This window comes from Pelophylax lessonae (genome assembly GCF_965119305.1).
Source record: "Pelophylax lessonae genome assembly, chromosome: 5".
In the NCBI taxonomy this organism is placed as follows: Eukaryota; Metazoa; Chordata; class Amphibia; order Anura; family Ranidae; genus Pelophylax; species Pelophylax lessonae.
The window spans coordinates 16,925,816-16,946,605 of record NC_138772.1 but is presented as its reverse complement, the minus strand read 5'-3'; the positions used below and the strand labels follow the sequence as shown (position 1 = coordinate 16,946,605).

Below are 20,790 nucleotides of genomic sequence, written 5' to 3'. Positions count from 1 at the left end.
GATATACGGGATCAATAGCGAGGTTCCGGTCTGTCCAGGTATGGCAATAGCTGGAGGCTCCGGCAGCGTAAGACAAGGCTATATACCATGCGGTTTGAACGAACAATTTGTGAGAGAGAAGCCGGCGATTGAAATAGCCGCTCAGAGCGGCGCTTAGTGATGACGTCATGCGGCTTAAAGGTATATGCGTTCCACCTAGCTGAAAAGGTGGGACGCAATATGAAGAAGGAAATGACCTATAAGGGTACCGAAGGTACCAGAATCTTACACCTGCACCCGGGGCTGGGACAAGAGGTGGGCAGGAGGGGTGGCTGCCCTGAGAACTGTAATACCATATGAGGTAGGAGGGTGCCTTAAGGAGATTTAAGGGGAGGGGATTTGTGTTGGAAGGGGGAAATTGTGGGCAGTAGGCGGTAAGAATGTAGTAGGGAAAATTTGGGGGGGAATTCTAGGAATGGGGATTTAGGGTGATCTGGACTGGAACAGAGGATGGAGGAAGAGGATTTGTGCTAGAAAGGGGTATTGTTTTTTTTTTTTGTCTTGTGCTAAAATAGGTAATATGTGGGGGGGGGGGAGGGATTGTGCTAGGAGGGGAAACATTTGTTTGTTTTTTTTTTGGGGGGGGGGGACTGTGCTAATAAGGATGATTGTGGGAATTGGGCTAGGAAAGGAAATTTGGGGATTGGGGAGAAATATGTGCTGGGGGGGGGGGGAGATGTGTACTTGAAAAGGAAATTTTAGGGGTAGAGGGGTGATCTCTATTGGGGGGGGGGGTGGCATTTATGCTAGGGAAAATTGGGGGCTGGGGCAAAGATTTGTTCTGGGAGGGCCAATTTCAGCAAGGGGGGCGGATATGTACTGGGAGGAGGGGGAATTTATGCTTAGGGGGTAATCATGTACATTAGTGCTCTTTTTTGGGGGGGGGGGGGAATCTCTGCTAATAAAGATGATTGTGGGAATTGGGCTAGGAAAGGAAATTTGGGAATTGGGGAGAAATTTGTGCTGGGGGGGAGGATGTGTACTTGAAGGGGAAATTTTAGAGGTAGAGGGTAATTTTATTGTGGGGGGGGGGGCATTTGTGCTGGGAGAAATTGGGGGATGGGGCAAAGATTTGTTCTGGGAGGGCCGATTTCAGCAAGGTGGGTGGATTTGTACTGGGAGGAGAGGGGAATTTATGCTTAGGGGGTAATCATGTATATTAGTGCTCTTTTTTTTTGGGGGGGGGGAATCTGTGCTAATAAAGATGATTGTGGGAATTGGAAATTTTAGAGGTAGAGGGTAATTTTTTTTGGGGGGGCATTTGTGCTGGGGAAATTGGGGGATGGGGCAAAGATTTGTTCCGGGAGGGCCAATTTCAACAAGGGGCTGTACTGGGAGGAGGGGGAATTTATGCTTAGGGGGTAGTCATGTACATCAGTGCTCAGTTTTTTTTTTTTGGGGGGGGGTTTGCTGACACATATTGCTCATGCATCTTGGGGGGAGTGCAGTTTGGCATGTCACCCTGGGCTCTAGGTGACATTGTCCTGGCACTATCTGAATCCTCATTGGAACACACCGAATGGGGGACATAGATGCCGGAGTGGAGACCCTAAAGTTGGTTTAGGTCTACATTCAATCTATGATTGCTTGAAAAGCATGCACCCCATAAGTAAAATTCCTTACTTCCTAAAGAGACGGTTGCAGAAGTTTTAACCCCCGATGAGGTCACACAGGAATACGTGCCCTGGTCATTTGCAGAGACGTTATGAATGATTAGGATCTGTGTTCTGCCTTCAGAAAAACTTTCGTATTTCTTCCCTGGATGGAGCAGTTCATTCTCCTTCATCCAGGTGATGTCCCGCGTTTCCTTGGAAAGTTCACACTCCAGGCGAAGACTCTCGCCCTCTCTTGCAGTTTTGTCTTCCAGCTGCTGTTTTACAGTCACGGGATACTCTGCAATGGAACCGTACAGAGTTAGAAAAGCTGCAAGACCAGCAAACGTAATTGCAAACCCTATCTAAAAGATGAAAGAGCAAAATGAAGCATCTCGTTTCTGCATGAGCTTAAAAGAAATGATGTACATGCTGGGAATAAAGTTTGAAATATAAAATTAGTTTTTAAAAAAAGGACTTTTTTCCATCAGCATTTTTAGTTGACGATTCCTGATGAAGGCATATCTGACGAAACGCGCAGGGAGAAGCCACGCACACACGCTACAAGGCATGCGCAGTGTCAGCCATTTTGGTTACTGGAGAAAGACATATCTTTGTCTCTGGCGTTTTTGTACATGCTGTACAAAATGAAAGTGCAATTAATTTTTATAAATCATAGTATTTTACAATATTACACTATGTTGAGCCCTTACTTTGCATATCCTTCGATCTACTGTGGTCAGGATCTTTCTGGTTGTTTGACGCATTCCCCATTACAGTCAAGAGATACCTATGCTGATGTCCTTGCTCCTGCTATGGAATCCATCTCCACTGTCTAGTCCTATCTTTTATTGACATTTTTTTTATCATATACTTGAATATTAAATATACTAAATGTTAAATAGTGTCCAAGGTGTAACCTGTACTGAGCAAAGTGTCCACATTCCCCAACTACTGACCCAATGTCACCCCATGTCTTTCACATTAAACTTAAACTGGACTTTCAGCCACAAAATTACATCTTGGTCTGCCCTTCCCCCTGCCTCCTGCCTCCTCCTTCCTCCATTGGACATTTTTTTTTATGCTTACTTTTTAAGTTGCATTGCTGCTTTTCTTGCTTTATCAAGATGTTCTCCAGACTCAGGTCCCAGTTTCCTGGCCACCCACACGGAAACCCCTCTGTACATGCGCAGATGGGCTCTGAAAGTACTCAAATGCTGAGCAGAGCCTTGTGGGAGCATCTGTCTGGACCCGGATCTGAACCTGCAACCTCTGCTATGTCTGGCATTGTCTCTTTTTCCTGAGCCACCTAAGATGCTGGACAGCTCCCTGGACAATTCCTTGGACACTCGTGCCTTGAACATTGTTTCTGGTGATCCTTGAACTCTTTTTTCCTAACATGAACTTCCTATTTAGAGTGGCAGTAAAAACTAAACATTTTTTACCTTAATGCATTCCTTACATTAAGGTAATAATTTTTAGACATCAGCACCCCCCCCCCCTTTTACTTACCTAAATCTTTATTTGATCTAGCACTGTGCACATCTGCACCTCACTTCTAGGTCTCGAAGGCTTTGCTGGGCACCGGGAGCCATTGGCTGAGTCCCTAGGGGCATGTTTCTAACTGTAAAGGGGGGTGGCTACATAGCAAGATCGTATGATCTCTGCTGTTACACCAGGGAGAATGACAGGCAGCTTTGTTTATATCAGCCGCCTGCCTTTCTCCCTCTCCACAGGGAGATTGCGAGTGGCCGGCGGACATCGGAGCCGCCGGTCACATGCGCGGGGATGCAGGGGAACGAGCGGGGGCGGGAACTTTGCTGAGCAAGCATGTACAAGTGCCCCCATTGAAAGATGCTTCCCATGGGGACACTGGACAGAGAGGAGGAGCCAGCAGCGCCGGCGGGGGACCCGAGAAGAGGAGGTTCGCTGCCTCTCTGTGCAATTCCTTTTTACAGAGCAAGTATAGACATGTTTGTTATTTTTAAAAAAATTACCTTTACAATCACTTTAAACCATGCCTTTGAACTTCCTGTTTGCCAGATTATTGTGCTCTCTCTAGCCAATATCTCACTTTTGTCACTCCTGCTGCTTTCTCTATCTTCACTAATTCTCGTTACCGACCTTTGGCTTGTTCCTCGACTACACTTTTGCTTGATCCCAACCTGCAATCACTTGTTACTAACCTTTGGCTTATACCTTGACTAGGCCTTCCTTTGATCCCCAACCTGCAACCGTTTGTTACCATCCTTTGACTTCTTCTTTGATTACGCCTCCCCTTGATCCCAACCTGCAACCATTTGTTACCATCCTTTGACTTATTCTTTGATTACGCCTCCCCTTGATCCCAACCTGCAACCACTTGTTACTGACCTTTGGCTTATTTACTGACTACACTTCTGCTTGATTCCTACTTATTATATTTGCTACTGGATCCTGGCCTGCTCACCTCCTGGTGGGGCATTCTTGAGGACAGTGACCTGGTACAAACACATCTCCACCATCAGGAACTCTGGTGAACACTGGTTGGTTCTAAGATCCTACTCCTTGGTGAGCCCATCCACCATGGTGACTTGCTTGTGTACTCATCCTGCTGGTTGGTGGGAGGGTCTCTGCTGCTATAGCTTCTGATCTCCGACCCTTGACACCATCTGCACAAGCACAATAATGGCGGCGGCGGAGGAGGAGCCAGCAGCGCCGGCGGGGGACCCGGGAAGAGGAAGTTCGCTGCCTCTCTGTGCAATTCCTTTTTACAGAGCAGGCAAGTATAGACATGTTTGTTATTTTTTTTTAAATTACCTTTACAATCTCTTTAAACCATGCCTTTGAACTTCCTGTTTGCCATATTACTGTGCTCTCTCTAGCCAATATCTCACTTTTGTCACTCCTGTTGCTGTCTCTATCTCCACTAATTCTCGTTACCGACCTTTGGCTTCTTCCTCGACTACACTTTTGCTTGATCCCAACCTGCAGTCACTTGTTACTAACCTTTGGCTTATTCCTTGACTAGGCCTTCCCTTGATCCCAACCTGCAACCACGTGTTACTGACCTTTGGCTTATTTACTGACTACACTTCTGCTTGATTCCTACTTGCTATATTTGCTACTGGACCCTGGCCTGCTCACCTCCTGGTGAGGTAATCCTGAGGACCGTGACCACTACACACATCCCCACCATCAGGAACTCTGGTAACATCGGGTTGGTGCTAGGACCCTACTCCTTGGGTGAACTCATCCACCATGGTGACTTGCTTGTGCACTCATCCTGCTGGTTGGTGGGAGGGTCTCTGCTGCTATAGCTACTGGTCTCTGACCCTTGACTTTGACAGCATTTGCACATGCACAATAATGGCAGCGGTGAAGGAGAGCCTGTCCAGAGCGGACTGAAATTACGCTTTAAGCTGGCCATATACTAGTACATTTTTGAACAAACATTCGTACAAAAAATTTTCAGTACATTTCATGACTTGATGAGTGTCAATTGAATGTGCTTCAAAATTTGCTTTGCTTTTAACATTCGATCTTGGAGTGAATGGAAATTACCAAAATAAAACCAAACCACATACAATGTTAGAAAATTTGTTAGAAAATTTGTTTGTTCAAAAAATAATTCCATCCTGCTCCTTCAAATTTTCTTGCCACTACTGTTGAAAAGAGCATAAATTTGACCCCACTAACAAAAAAAATCGAGCAAACGTTCATAAAAACTAAAAATTTCAAATAAATTCTACAAGTGTATGGCCAGCTTTAGTTGAAATAAAAAAAAATAAAAAAAAAAAGAATTTCTGGTTAGAAGAAGTATAAATCACAGTAAGCAGGCCACCTAAAAATGCTAAGAAAATCAAGTAAATATAGGAATAGAACAGTCAGGGACATGACCGTCCAAAATACTGGGCCTCTTAGCAGTATTGTAAGCCCCATTGCTGTACCGCCCCATTTAGGTTTAGATTTTGGGCTTAGGCGTTGCTGACAATAGGCAAGCTGCCCAAAAGAGTTTGCTATGAGTGACTTTATTGGTTCCTCTTCTTATCCAACAAAGTAGGAACCAAAGCCGGTCATAAATGGTGCGATCACGTTTGTTTTTTTGTTTTGTTTTTTGTTTTGTTTTTTTATTTGTTTTCTTTTTTGGTGTTGAATTAAAAAAGTGGAGCATTGAAAAAAAAAAACTTTACTACATTTGTAAATACTATGTGCCAGAATCATAATTTTAATGCCACTTTAACCACTTAAGCCCCGGTGGATTTTCCTGCTAAAAGACCAGGGGGTATTTTGCGATTCGGCACTGCGTGACTTTAACGGACAATTGCGCGGTCGTGCAACGCTGTACCTAAACGAATTTGGCGTCCTTTTTTTCCCACAAACAGAGCTTTCTTTTGGTGGTATTTGATCACCTGTGCGATTTTTTGATCACGCGCTATAAACAAAAAAAGAGCGACAATTTTGCAAAAATAGCAATATTTTTCACATTTTTTATATGAAATTCCCCAAAAAAAAATGTAAAAATGAAATTTTTTTAACATTTTCGGCCAATTTGTTTTATCCTACCTATGTTTGGTAAAAAAAATCGCAAAAAGCGTATTTTTATTGGTTTGCACAAAAGTTATCGCGTTTACTAACAAAGGGAAAGATTTTTGTTGTTTTTTTTTTAACGCGTAATGGCGGCGATCTGCGATTTTTTTTGCGGTACTGCGACATTGTGGCGGACAGATCGGACCCTTGACTGACATTTTTGACACTTTTGGGGTTACCAGTGACATTTCTACAGTAATCAGTGCTATACATATGCACTGTTACTGTAAAAATACACTGGTAGTGAAGGGGTTAACTTTATTTGGGAGGGAGGGTCTGTGTGTGTCCCTAGGGGAGTGCTTTCTACTGTGATTGGCTGTGGCTTGAGCTGTAAGGACACTGATCAACGGATCTACATAGTAGATCCGTGTGATCAGTGTCTTTACAGCGAGGAGAATGACAGGTGGCTTGTTTACACAAGCTGCCTGACATTCTCCCTCTCCCCCGACGATCGCCGAGTGACCGGCGGACATCGGGTCCGCTGGTCACACGCGCGGGGGGGTCCGTGACCCTCCCCAGACGCGCGCTCGCTCCCCAGACCCTCCCAGGCTAGTGACGTTAATTAACGTCTCTCTGCCTGGCAGGGGCTGACCGCCGCAGTAAATCTACTTGCGGCGGTCGGCAAGCGGTTAAACAGGACAAATTAAAGAATAAAATGTATAATTTTATCTACAGTAACAATATTTTTTCACTAAGTCCCGGTTCACATTTGTGCGATGCGGGAACTCAGCGAATATGCAGCGTGATCCCGCATCGCATCCACACCCCTGGCAGTTCACACTGCCATATGCGATACGCAGGGGGTGTCAATTAAAAGTTAACGACACCCCCAGTTGCGATCGCATATCGCAGTGCGATCTGCAAGTTCGCACAGAATCGGATCGCACTAGTGTGAACCACCATGCGATCCGATTCTGCTGCGGGAAAAAAAAAGGGTCCTTTGCGAGTTTAGTGCGAGTTTAGTGCGAGTTTAGTGCGAATTCAGCCGTACAAACTGTATGGCTGAAATTTGCACCGCACAGAGATCGCATGTCATTTAGAAGCAGTGCGCTCCGAATTACATGCGAGCTCTGTGATCGCACTAATGTGAACCGGGGCTGACACTGATCAAAGTAGAAAAAAGTTCATTTTTATAAATTGCAACTTTTTTGTTTATAGATTGCATTAAAAAAAAAAAAAAAATTCCTTTTTGCAAGACAGTATCACCAAAAGAAATCCTTGTTTGTCAAAAAAGAAACAATATGTGTCTTACTTAGTTATCGTAAGTAATTACAAAGTTATTGGCGAATAAACAGGCCCTTAGCAGAAATGTAAAAATTGCTCTGTTCCGTTGAAGGTAAACTGCCTAAAGCAATGGGTAAACAAAAGAAAGCTCAAAAACAATGTTGCCTAAAAGAAGCCATGCAGATCAGATATTTCATGTGGGTCAAACTTTGAACTAAATTATGTCAATATATTAGGTATTCATTGCCTTGTATCAGAGAGGTAAGGCTAACATTTAATTTAGTGCAAATGTAGACTTAAATGCCAGGTTAGGGTATGTGCAGATAGACAGTTTAGAGGAAGTTCATCATTGGTGTGTTTGCTTTGGAGAACATTTCCTGACTGTGCTTGTTATAAAATATCTATATCTCATTATCAAGTAATGTTTAAAACCCCCATAAGGTTTTTTTTTTGCCGTGTTCCATTAGGGAGATTTCCAATCCCTAACAAGACATGAGAGGAAATGTATCTAAATTAGGATGATATCCTCTCTTAGGGCAGTTGTCAATGGAAGAGCTCTTGTCTTTGGAAGGTTTCCCTTCTATCCCCATAGACAACATACAATTTTGGATCTCCCATCATTTTCTGACCACCAGGACAAAGGACGAATCTTCCTAGCAGAGACACAGACAGTAGGAAAAAACCTCAGGAGGTGGATCCACCACTGATTTGGTTCCTCATTGTGAAGCTCCATACCGTGGAGCATGACTCTAGTTAGGAAGCTCTCCAACAGAAGAGAACCCACAGGCACCTCAGATAAACAATGGAAGGTGTAAGAAGAATAAAAGCAGAATAAAAGCACCATACCAAATATAAATCCAAGTATATTTATTTCAACATGGAAGTCCAAAGATGACAAGCCAATTCACTTCAGGTTGTATAACCACCATTTTTCAACTTTTGGGTTCCTTCAAAAGTAGCAAGGAGTTCCTTGAGCTGTGGTAGAATTTGAATCTGATAGTGCCTTAATATTTCAAGGTCCACCACCACTTGGAGCCAGTACCATGACACAATCGTTTTAGATGACTGTAAGGGTGGCATTCTAACCACACTGTAAGGGACCACCAATGTAAGGGGCTTTTTTCTATTGCCCCCCGATGGAGTAGTCTTAGTAGGTGTTACTTGTGACCTGACCATTATTTCAAGGGTTCCTCTGGGGTAAAAATGTTAAATTGTTGGATTAGTTGGACTCTATTCTCAAATAGATTTGATATATTAACCCGCATTACCCATTAAGGGCCCAACTAAACCAGTTATTAAAGCCCAGATGAAGGGAGGAAAACATCATCTTTGATATTGTTGGACTTTTGTGATAAAATAAAGATACTTGTATGTCAATGGCTTTTTTTTCACAGAAAATAGGTACAGGAACTTAACCACGACCCCCCAAATAAACCCTCCACCCACACACACACACGCCCACACCAAATTGTGGGTGTGATCAAATTTCGCAAACAGGGGAAGGTGCATTAAATACCAGGAGTGTATTACGTACAGAGTTTTTTTTTGGGGGGGGAGGTTACACACAGAGCACAGAGTTCAGAGGTGCATTATGTACATAGTGCAGAGTTTAGGGTACGCTGCATACAGAGTGCAAAATTCAGCCTTCTTCCAGAGCTGCTTATCTTTGCATCCTCATGCATCCATGCATGCAACCCTCCTCTCCAGTGCCCCCATCTTCTCCCACCTCCTTAAAAGCTCTACTATCTTCCACATGTCTTATTTTGTTGTCGCATTAAGCACCCCGTTGGCTCTACTACCTCCCTGCAAACTGTAGCTCCTCCTCTCTTACTATCGGGGAGATCATCCAGTGGGGATGTTAGCAGAGGCGGTTGGTGCTCCATGGGCCAGGGGGGGGGGGGGCAGATGGACCACACCACACCAGCTCCAGTCTGCACACCTAACTGCCCCCCCGGTTGCCGGCTCACTCACCCTGGGCAGGTGGCGGCGGCTTCTCCCTCAGTAGTCTCCTCCATGGGCTTCCCCTGCGTCTCCTCCCTCCTCCTCCTCCTTGGCCAATAGCATGGCTTCTCCTTTCGGACAATCAGGAACCAGGTCTCAGGACCCACTTCCTGATTGGCCAGGAGGATAATCAGTGTGGCAATAGCGAATATTCATTCGCTATTGTCACACAACTTGGTGGGCTTGGGGCGCAGTTCTCTGCGCCCCGAGCCCACCCTTTTTTTAAGCCTATTAGAACCTCTGGCTCTAATCACGTGCTTAAAAAAAAAAAAACAACCCCATTGGAATCCATGCGTCCGGCGCCCTGTATGTAGATTAGGGGGCTGTACGCATGGATAGGGGGGGCAGCGCCCCTAATGGACAGGCTGCCACTGGATGTTAGTATCTGCACTGCACCCAGAGCAACTGCATCTTCCTTATCCCCATCCTGCACTTAGTGGGAGCCACTCAGGAGATCAGATCTGTGGGAGCCGTTGGGAGACAAGCTATCACTTGTAAACACAGAAGCTGGACTTCTGTGTTTACAAGTGATAATGGTGAGCAGGGAGCAGAGGGCCTGAGCCAGAGGTGGTGGAACTGATTTCCACCAAGTTCCAGCTGAAAAAAAAAGCCCTCTTTGAGGATATACCTTTTGGTGTGGTGTTTTATTCTACATATACCTTCTAGCAATATAGTTTTAAACCTTCTCTACACTAAAGTTTTGGTGACACCTGCTACATTCTGTTAGTAACATGGCTGTATATGTGTCATTTTGGCTTCTTGGAATTTGCACTTTTGCATAATTTTTTCTAGGGATTGATAGTTCAAGGGACAGCTATATTTCTTGGGTGGTTCAGGAGAAAATGTTCACCCATGGTACATATGTCTTAACACTCCAGCTGTACATACCCATAGTAAGTATTGTCTGTATTGTTTCTGCAAAGTGGTCCCACCAGTCGTGCTGCTTTGCATTTGACTAACTCTACAGTAAAGCATGGGCAGTGAAAGCAACATAGAGAAGATCACATCTAGGCAACAGACTTTTAAGAACGTTCTACATATTTTATAATGCGCTTTCAGCTTTTTTTTTCCGGCCCAAGGCGTCAATGAATCAAACAAAAGCCATGCGAGTGAATATCTACACAGCTTTCTAAAGCTCACGGTGCGAGGCCACAGGTTCTCACCTAGCTGGACAGTTTGAGGTAAGTGAACCGGTTCCCCAACACCCAGCTTGCTTATGGAGGAAATTCTGAAACGATAAGGCTCGCCTGGTTTCAGGTTTTGCACAACATATTCCATGCTTTGAATGATTTCCGTGTTGCACTGCTGCCAATCACCACCAGGCGACTTCATCTCAACATTGTATCCAACAATCGGGGAGCCACCATCGCTCAAGGGGGTGAACCATGACAGAGTCACGGACTGGCTGGTCTTACTTACAATCTCCGGCTCTTCTGGGGGATCGGGAAGGGCTAAAGGCACAACATACACCCAATAAGACACATTTTTCAAGGAAGTCATGAGTGAAGAAATCATCTCAATGAAATGGACCATGCTTTACTAAAATGGATGACCAAAACACTGACAACAACTAATGGTTGTATGACTTAAGGATGCAAAATAAGGCCACCATTGATGAAGTGTTGATGGAATAGGCATGTTTTAAGCAATGTGGGCATTTAAAAATGGTTTTATGATTAAATATAAGAGTGCTGAGGACCTTCTTACCTAGAATGGCCAACTTGGCAGACGCAACTACATCTCTTGAAGCAAAAGCCACTTCTCCGGAGTGATGTAGCTGGGCATCTTTAAGAATTAGTCTGTACTGGTTGCCCTCCATGATCATGGACCAGTTCTCATCTGGCTGAATAGGCAATCCGTTAAAGTACCAAGAGACTTCATTTACTGGCACGGCTTCACTTAATACACAAGTAAATGTCGCCTTTTCACCAGCAGTCACCTTAGCGTCAGCCGGAGGAGTCACAACTTCCAGGCGCCAACCTGGGAGTCAAACACATAGGTTGTAGTATTCTTCATGTCAATATCACCTGAGAAATTCTACTAAATTTTAACCGCAAAGGAATAAAAAGCCTTAACGGGGACGTATTTTGAACAAATTTTCTAAAACATGTCAGGTTCTTTACCCGCACCAGCAAACCATTATCGCCAAATGTCTGTTACTTGTGTGGTTTTGGGGTGACGTTTTTGTACAATACCAGGAATATTGTTGTATTTAGCACTGTCTAGCACCATGACCTTCACCATGACAATGAGGTCAGTGTACTCCAATGGCCTCCACAGTCACCAGATCTCAATTCAATAGAGCACCTTTGGGATGTGGTAGAACAGGAGATTGACATCATAGATGGGCAGCCGACAAATCTTCAGCAACTGCGTGATGCTATCATGTCACTATGGACCAAAATCTCTGAGAAATGTTTCCAACACCTTGTTGAATCTATGCCACCAAGAATGAAGGCAGGTCTGAAGGCAAAGGGGGGGGGGGGGGGTTCAACCTGGTACTAGCAAGGTTTACCTAATAAATTTGCCAGTGAGTGCACATTTAGCCATATATAGTTTTTATGAAATAAGGTTTTAGATTTTGTTAAAGATTCTGATGAAATTTTTACATTTGTATTGGGTTGCCTCTTAGAGTCCCATTTTTGGGGGATTGATCATACATTTATTCGATAGAGGGATGTTGGCAACACCCTTTCTGAATATACCTCTGGCTTAATACAGTATCTGACAAAAAGTAAGTACACCCCTCACATTTTTGTAAATATTTTATTCTATCTTTTCATGTGACAACGCTGAAGAAATTACACTTTGCTACAATGTAAAGTAGTGAGTGTACAGCTTGTATAACAGTGTAAATTTGCTGTCCCCTCAAAATAACTCCACACACGGCCATTAATGTCTAAACCACTGGCAACAAAAGTGAGTACACCCCTAAGTGAAAATGTCCACATTGGGCCCAATTAGCCATTTTCCCTCCCCGGTGTCATGTGACTCAATGTTACAAGGTCTCAGGTGTGAATGGGGAGCAGGTGTGTTAAATTTGGTGTTATCGCTCTCGCTCTGGTCTGACTCATACTGGTCACTGGAAGTTCAACATGGCACCTCATGGCAAAGAACTCTCTGAGGATCTGAATAAAATAATTGTTGCTCTACATAAAGAAGGCCTAGGCTATAAGAAGATTGCCAAGACCCTGCAACTGAGCTACAGCACAGTGGCCAAGACCATACAGTGGTTTAACAGGACAAGTTCCACTCAGAACAGGCCTCACCATGGTCAACCAAAGAAGTTGAGTGCACGTGCTCAGCGTCATATCCAGAGGTTGTCTTTGAGAAATAGACGTATGAGTGCTGCCAGCATTGCTGCAGAGGTTGAAGGGGTGGGGGGTCAGCCTGTCAGTGCTCAGACCATACGCTGCACACTGCATCAAATTGGTCTGCATGGTTGTCATCTCAGAAGGAAGCCTCTTCTAAAGATGATGCACAAGAAATCCCGCAAACTGTTTGCTGAAGACAAGCAGACTAAGGACATGGATTACTGGAACCATCTCCTGTGGTCTGATAAACCAAGATAAACGTATTTGAATCAGATGGTGTCAAGCGTGTGTGGCGGCAACCAGGTGAGGAGTACAAAGACAAGTGTGTCTTGCCTACAGTCAAGCATGATGGTGGGAGTGTCATGGTCTGGGGCTGCATGAGTGCTGCCGGCACTGGGGAGCTACAGTTCATTGAGGGAACCATGAATGCCAACAGGTACTGTGATATACTGAAGCAGAGCATGATCCCCTCCCTTCAGAGACTGGGCCGCAGGGCAGTATTCCCACATGATAACAACCCCAAACACACCCTCAAGGTGACCACTGCCTTGTTAAAGAAGCTGAGGGTAAAGGTGATGGACTGGCCAAGCATGTCTCCAGACCTAAACCCTATTGAGCATCTGTGGGGCATCCTCAAACAGAAGGTGGAGGAGCGCAAGGTCTCTAACATCCACCAGCTCCGTGATGTCATCATGGAGGAGTTGAAGAGGACTCCAGTGGCAACCTGTGAAACTCTGGTGAACTCCATGCCCAAGAGGGTTAAGGCAGTGCTGTAAAATAATGGTGTCCACACAAAATAACACTTTGGACATTTTCACTTAGGGGTGTACTCACTTTTGTTGCCAGCGGTTTAGACATTAATGGCTGTGTGTTGAGTTATTTTGAGGGGACAGCAAATTTACACTGTTATACAAGCTGTACACTCACTACTTTACATTGTAGCAAAGTGTCATTTCTTTAGTGTTGTCACATGAAAAGATACAATAAAATATTTTCAAAAATGTGAGGGTTGTACTCACTTTTGTGAGATACTGTATATACTTTTAATTTTTTTTTACTACACTTAACTTTCCCTATAAGAAGAAAAAGCCCTTCTTAGGCTGAACTCATCTGCTGCAAAGATCACCATACACGAGCAGAGCTTTAGTTTAGCACAAAGAAAGACTTGATTCTCAACACAATCCAGGAATACTAAAGTGCTTTTAAACTGTACTCCTGGAAAGGGGACAGAAAATCTCCTTAACAATGCTAAAGATTTTGTTTGCATTAATCACCGCTTATTTGTTAATTCATACTGTTATAATCAACAGTCATTAAATTTGCTGCATTCAGATCAACATCTAAAGACCTTATTTCAAGAATGTGACTTAATTTCCTTCATATTACATTTCTTTTCTATTTCTATCCATTGTAGTATGTAAGATTATAATATTTAAGAAAAACAACAATCACCTAAAATAGCATATGTAGCTAATGTAATTATTTTCATAATGTAAATGGATATCTCTAAAATCTTGCTTCTTTTGTACATTTTGTTACACAATAGCCATGCCGTTGTATAGGAATTTAGCCATGCAATGGTAAATAGCAGGGCAAATGTTTACTAATATTAGATAATAAACCTATTCACTAAGGAGGAATACATAATAAGTTATCAGATATAAGGTGATCTATGCCTAGCATGTGATCATTGACACCAATAGATAGTAGTATTTATTTGCATTCAGCTGGGCTTGTTCTGTAATATTAAACATGTTTCACCCCTTCATCCAATTGGCTTCCTTGGTACCAGTGAGTGTCAGGAACCCCCGAGCCCCCCTACCCCAAAGCACCCCCCCCCCATGTTTAGGGCATGTGGCCTGGTATGGTTCAGGAGGTGGGGGGCGCTCGCTTGTCCCCTCCCCTTTCCTGACCTTCCGGGCTGCATGCTCGGATAAGGGTCTGGTATGGACTGGGGGGCACACTGTTTTTTCTTTATTTTTTTTAATATCCGGGTGCTGGCAATTGTAAACGCAAGTCATTTTAAATGGAATTTGACTCTTTTTTTCATTTTTGCTGCAGCATGTTCTATGCATGCTACAGATGCACCACTTTACAGGCACATTAACCGGTTGCCGACTGCGCACAGTATATTTACTGCGGCAGTCAGCCCCGGCCAGGCAGAGTGACGTAGATCTACGTCACTTGCCTGTCACTGGGATTTGAGCCAATAGCGGGCTTTTTCAGGGAGGAGTGCGGGCATGGGACCGGCGGACCCGATGTCCGCCGGTCACACTACGATCGTCGGTACAGCGGGAGAAAGGCAGAGCGGCTTATGTAAACAAGCCGCCTGTCATTCTCCCCTGTGTAAAAATGGAGATCAGACGGTTCTACTATGTAGAACCGTTGATCTCTGTTTTTACACTAGTAGCCATGTCCCACTACGGTAAGAAGCACACCCCTAGGACACACTTAACCCCTCCCTCTCCAATACAGTTAACCCCTTCCCTGCCAGTGTCATTTTTACAGTAACAGTGCATATGTATAGCACTGATTACTGCAGTAATGTCACTGGTACCCCCAAAAGTGTCAAAAATGTCAGTCAAGGGTCCGATCTGTCCGCCGCAATGTCGCAGTACCGCAAAAAAAATCGCAGATCGCCGCCATTACTCGTTAAAAAAAACACCAAAAATGACAAAAATCTTTCCCTTTGTTAGTAAACGCGATAACTTTTGCGCAAACCAATCAAAATACGCTTTTTGCGATTTTTTTTACCAAACATATGTAGCATAAAACAATTTGGCCAAAAATGTTAAAAAATTTTGATTTTTACATTTTTTTTGGGGGGAATTTCATATAAAAAAAAGTGAAAAATATTGTTATTTTTGCAAAAATTACGCTCTTTTTTATTTATAGCGCATGATCAAAAAATCGCACAGGTGATCAAATACCACCAAAAGAAAGCTCTGTTTGTGGGAAAAAAAGGACGTGAAATTCGTTTAGGTACAGTGTCGCACGACAGCGCAATTGTCTGTTAAAGTCACACAGTAAAAAATCGCAAAAAAGTGGTTAAGGGGATCCCCCTGAAACTATATTTAAACAATTTTTTTTTTTTATTGTTGCACTCAAAATCACTGCTCCCGAAAAAACAATAATTTTTACTTTTTTTTTTTTCTTTAATTGATGCAAGTCCCCCAGGGCAGTAACCGGACCCCCATACCCCTTTTATGACCAATTACTTGCATGTAAGCCTTCAAAATGATTTTTCCTGTTCAGCTCCCATAGACTTCAATGGGGTTCGCCATTCAGGTTAGAGCATTTCCCCTGTTCGGGAGTTCTGCTGTGCACCGAACAGGGGGGTGTTTAGCCCATCCCTAGTCATGAATATATTACAGCAGATGTGGATCTTTCAACCATATGATGTACCGGAGGTGTAAAATGTTTTAGAAAGCCCCCTATTCTAATTTACATATTACAAACAAAATAGGAGGAGTTAAAGTTTATCATGTTCTTGGATCAGAGGCATAGCTAGAGCCTTCAGGGTCCTGGTGCAAGGAACCATGAAAAGCCCCTGTGATCCCCAGACAGGGCCGTTCCCAGTGATCCCAGGGCCCTTTACTCCCATCGCGTGGCCCTTTATTACAGTCCTACAGTTGGGCCCTTTCACATGTTCTGCAGCAGGCACCCTTCCTGCTGTCTTGGGGCCCCCCACGGTGGCAGAACACCGAGGCCGAGTCAGATGTGCAACCTTTGTGACCCTGGTAGTTCTGCCACTGGTGTCAGAAGTTTTTTTAGGCGTAACTAGAACCTTCAGGGTCCCGGAGGAATAAACCATGAAAGGCCCTCCTAATCCCCAGCCGAGGCTCTTTCCACTGATCCTGAGGCCCTTTACGCCCGTAGCAGGGTCCTTTATTACAGTCCCACAGCTGGACCCTTTCAGATGTTCTGCAGCAGGCCCCCTTCCTGCTGTCTTGGGCCAGCCCCCCCCCCCCCCATGGTGGCAGAACGCCAGGGCCCAGTCAGAAGTGTGACCTTTGTGACCCTGGTAGTTCTGCCACTCCTGTCAGTAGTTTTTTTTTATTATTATTTATTCTTGGACCAGAGGTGTAACTAGAACCTTCAGGGTCCCGTGCAAGAAACCATAAAATGCCCCTCTTATCCCTGGCCTGGGGCCCTCCACACTGATCCTGGGGCCCTTTAACTCTGTTGCGGAGCCCTTTATTATGGCCCTACAGCGGGACCCTTTCACATATTCTGTACCAAGACCCCTTTCTGCTGTCTCGGGCCCTGGTTGCAGAACGCCAGGGTCCACTTGGAAGTGCAACTTTTGTGACCCTGGTAGTTCTGCCACTGTTGTTAGTATTTTTTATTTTTGCTATTTTCTTTTTTTATTAATTTTTACCATTTTTTTTTTATTTATGTTTTTTACCATTTTATTTTACCATTTTTTAGGAGTCCAGTTGGGGGGCTTTGGTGAAATATAAAGTCTCTAAACAGACCTCTAAAGTTTCACCTTTGAGACAGAGAAAAAAGGTTGAGGACACAGCCCTGCAGCCTCAGCTGCACAGCAAGAATGGAAAGGAATAGCTCTGTACAGAGGCTTCCTGTTCATTTGCAAACTAAAGCATAGTAAATACAGTTTACTATGCTTCCGTTATGTATGGACACAGGAGCGATCGGTACCGATCAATCACTGTCCAATTCAGAAAAGGAGGGTATCGGTAAAAGACATATTTACCAGGCCCTGTCCTGCTCTCCATCCTGACACATCCCCTGTCAACAGCTGGTGGGAGAAGGGAGGGGGAAGCCAGAAGCTCTCTAGATGGAGGGGGGACCAGGGAGCATACAGGGGCCTAAGGGCAGCAGGAGACAAGTAACCTGGATAGGGGTGGAGCCAGGGCCAGCATATTGAGGAACCAATGCCCTCCATTTTCCCCCTGCAACTGCTAAGTGCCTGCGGGAGGGAAAGGAGGTAAATAGGCTTTCTGTGGCTGCAGGCAGAAAATGGAAGGGATCAGTTCCTCTATATCTGCCCCCGCCACCCAGCCTACCAGGTGTCTAGGGGAACATGGTGCCGGGTGACTCAGGTCACAATTGCATCCCCTGTATTTAAGCCCCTGTCTTGGACACTAAGTATTTGACTTGACAAAGTTTCCCATGTGGATATAAATGCTGGAGTATCTTGGATGAGAAGAGGAGGCCGTTTGGATGAGTGATGGAACATCTTCAATGGAACAAGTCCAGTTAAATGAGACTGATATATCATTACTTTAATAAATAAGACCTTCACAGATATATTAACACCCTAATTTAGAATGCCGGTGCTTCCATCTTCTCATCCTGGAATTATAATATTGTCAGTATTGGCTAAGTTGGCTAAGTTTCCAAGATTACATGCGGATAGGTGGACGCAGGGGATGCAGCCAGTGACGGTAAAGCAGGCGTAGTTGGCATGCAGTTATCCCAGGCCTTACCTCGAACATTGAGGAAAGCAGATGAAACCACATCTCCTGCCATGAATGTGACTCGGCAACTGTCCTCAGAAGTGAGGTTCTTCAGCAAGAGGAGATGCCTACGCCCATTCTCAAAGAACACCATCTCAGTGTTCTCTGTGGTTTTTACTGGTTCATCATCTACCAGCCAGTTGAAGTTGTAGCATTCTGGTTTGGCCAAGTAACACTCAAAGAGAGCTTCGCCACCCTCTACCGCATCTATATTCTCCAGACCTTGTAATATCTTATTCTTGGCTAGTAGAAAACACAATGAAAAACCACTATAACACCAGTTGACCACTTTGAACTTTAGCTACTTTTACACTCCGAAACACATATTTGTTTAAAGAACTCTACAGAATAAGGAGAGAATATAGAGCTACTGTATTTCATCTGTTAAACCAGAGATAGTATCTGTCTGGACAAACTACTAATTGCTCTTTATTGTTTAAGGCAAAAAATATTCCTTGTTGTAAATTGGGAAAACAAAAGCATAAAACATAAAGACATAGAACTCTCAAAAGGCATATACTAGAACTTGACAAAATGGACAAAACTTTACAGATTACATGATGATGTTAATATAATATATGATGTATTAAAATATAACTAAAAACCTTTTTTTTTAGTTTGGGATAGAGTGGAGACGGGTTAGAATGCCTGTCAGTTTTTTTTTTTTTTGCTACCTCTGCCCCTGTTAGGGAGATTTACCCTCTCTATTTGTCCTGTTTACCAATATAATTAAAAGTAAAATAAAATCCCAAATTTTGGGTTGTCCCCAGAAAAATAATAGAGGGGAAATTTCCCAATGAGGACACTAGTTATGGTGACCTGGAGGGCCCCAAGGGGTTCTCTTAATTTACAGGGATTTCCTCTCACTTCCTGTTTTTCTATGGGAAGAGTAGTGGAGTTAAATCTCCCCAGTAGGACAAAGATGACAAAAAATAAATCTTACAGGGGGTATAACCCTCCCTTGCTCCAAAATGAAAAAAAAAAAAAAAGTTTTGCCTATAGATCTACTTAAAGACTTTCATTCTCAATTCATATTTTTTGGTGGTGATGGTTTGGTGGTTTTGTCCCTCAGATAAAACCTGCCTTGTCCCTTCCTCCTACATTGTGACCTAAACAAGCTGCTTACATATTGTCCAGCCACTGAAAAATATTTGTGGAATTTGTCTCTTAAAAAATACACTCTAATTTCTGTTTCAGCATACAACATGCCTTGTCTGGCCATCTTATAATGCAGACTAATCAAGCTGTTTACATACTGTCCAGGCACTGTACAATATTTGCTATTGCTACTAAAATAATATAGTCTAATATATATTTCAAAATAAAACCAGCTTCATCTCTCCCTCTTAAATTGCGCCCTAACCATGCTGCTCACATTCTGTACAGCCACTGAACATTATTTTTTATTGCAAGACAAAACCTGCCTTGCCCCTATTATTTACAGCCTATTCAAGTTCTCATGTGCTGTTCTGATGAGCCAATTTCTTCCAAACACATATCTAAAGTCTATATTTTTTAATATATTTGGAATAGTGGTGGATACAGGGATTGGAGGAGATTTGGGAAATGTGGAGTTGTGGTTTTGATGTGCTCTCTGCTTTGATATTGTATTAAACTTTAAAAACAATGCAATGTGGTACTGCAAAAAATAAAAAATAAATAAATAAATTAAACTGTTGTGCCACTGGCCAATTTGTTCGAAGTTGAGGGCCTCAGATTTATTTTTTAAGATAATTGCTTTTAGATCTGTTGTGGCTGCTACTTTCACTGGTCAATTGAGGCCTATTATCAATTGATAAAAAAATAAAAATCAGGTTCAGGTAAAGTGTATTAAATCACATATTTTATCATGTTATGCTGCAGCCTATAGGTGTGGAGCCAGCTTTAATTTTTCTAAAAAAAAAAAATCATTATTTTAGCTTCAGGTGCAACTCAAGTGATTGCCTGGTGTAACTGGTAGGTGTGACATTTGATTCTGAAATTGCTGGTGTGTCTCTCATTTTATTCTGTCAACATTTGGCTAGCAGTTCAATCTGGGAAATAGTTCAAGTACTAAAATAACTATTACGAATGAGCCCTAAAAACAGTTTTGCAGCAAAAATACAAAGCAACTGATGTACGGTTGTCTTGTATTGCTATTTACTTTTCCTCTGGTGTTGAAATATTGCTCATACACTTCCCTAGGACTGGGACCAATTAGTTCAAGTACAGTAATCAACACATATTTTTTTTAATCTATGTGAGAACACAGAATATTCAAATATGACAGTAAAACAATAGAAAGCCAACAATGTTCACAGACTCTTTACAAAACAGGATGGTACTATATAAAAGGAACACAATTTTTGAAAAATGAGCAATGTGGTTCCCTTATATATGTGTGTAAAATACCCATTTTATGTCGGTATAAAATTGTGACTTTGATGCTAAACCAAAAACAACCAATCACCCCAGTTTGCAAGTAAGAGTAAGTATGATTTCTTCTATTCCAGAAGGTGCCCTCTAATGCAAAAACAGGAATGAAGAGAAGATGTAGACAGCCCTGTAAAGACGTAAAACCCATCCAGG

General features: G+C 43.2%; 1 protein-coding gene across 1 annotated transcript in view; it reads right to left on the bottom strand.

Moving 5' to 3' along the window:
- The window catches only part of OBSCN (obscurin, cytoskeletal calmodulin and titin-interacting RhoGEF), a 740,285-nt gene that overhangs the window by 400,266 nt on the left and 319,229 nt on the right, over nt 1–20,790 (bottom strand). The gene's annotated exons all lie outside the window — the stretch shown is intronic.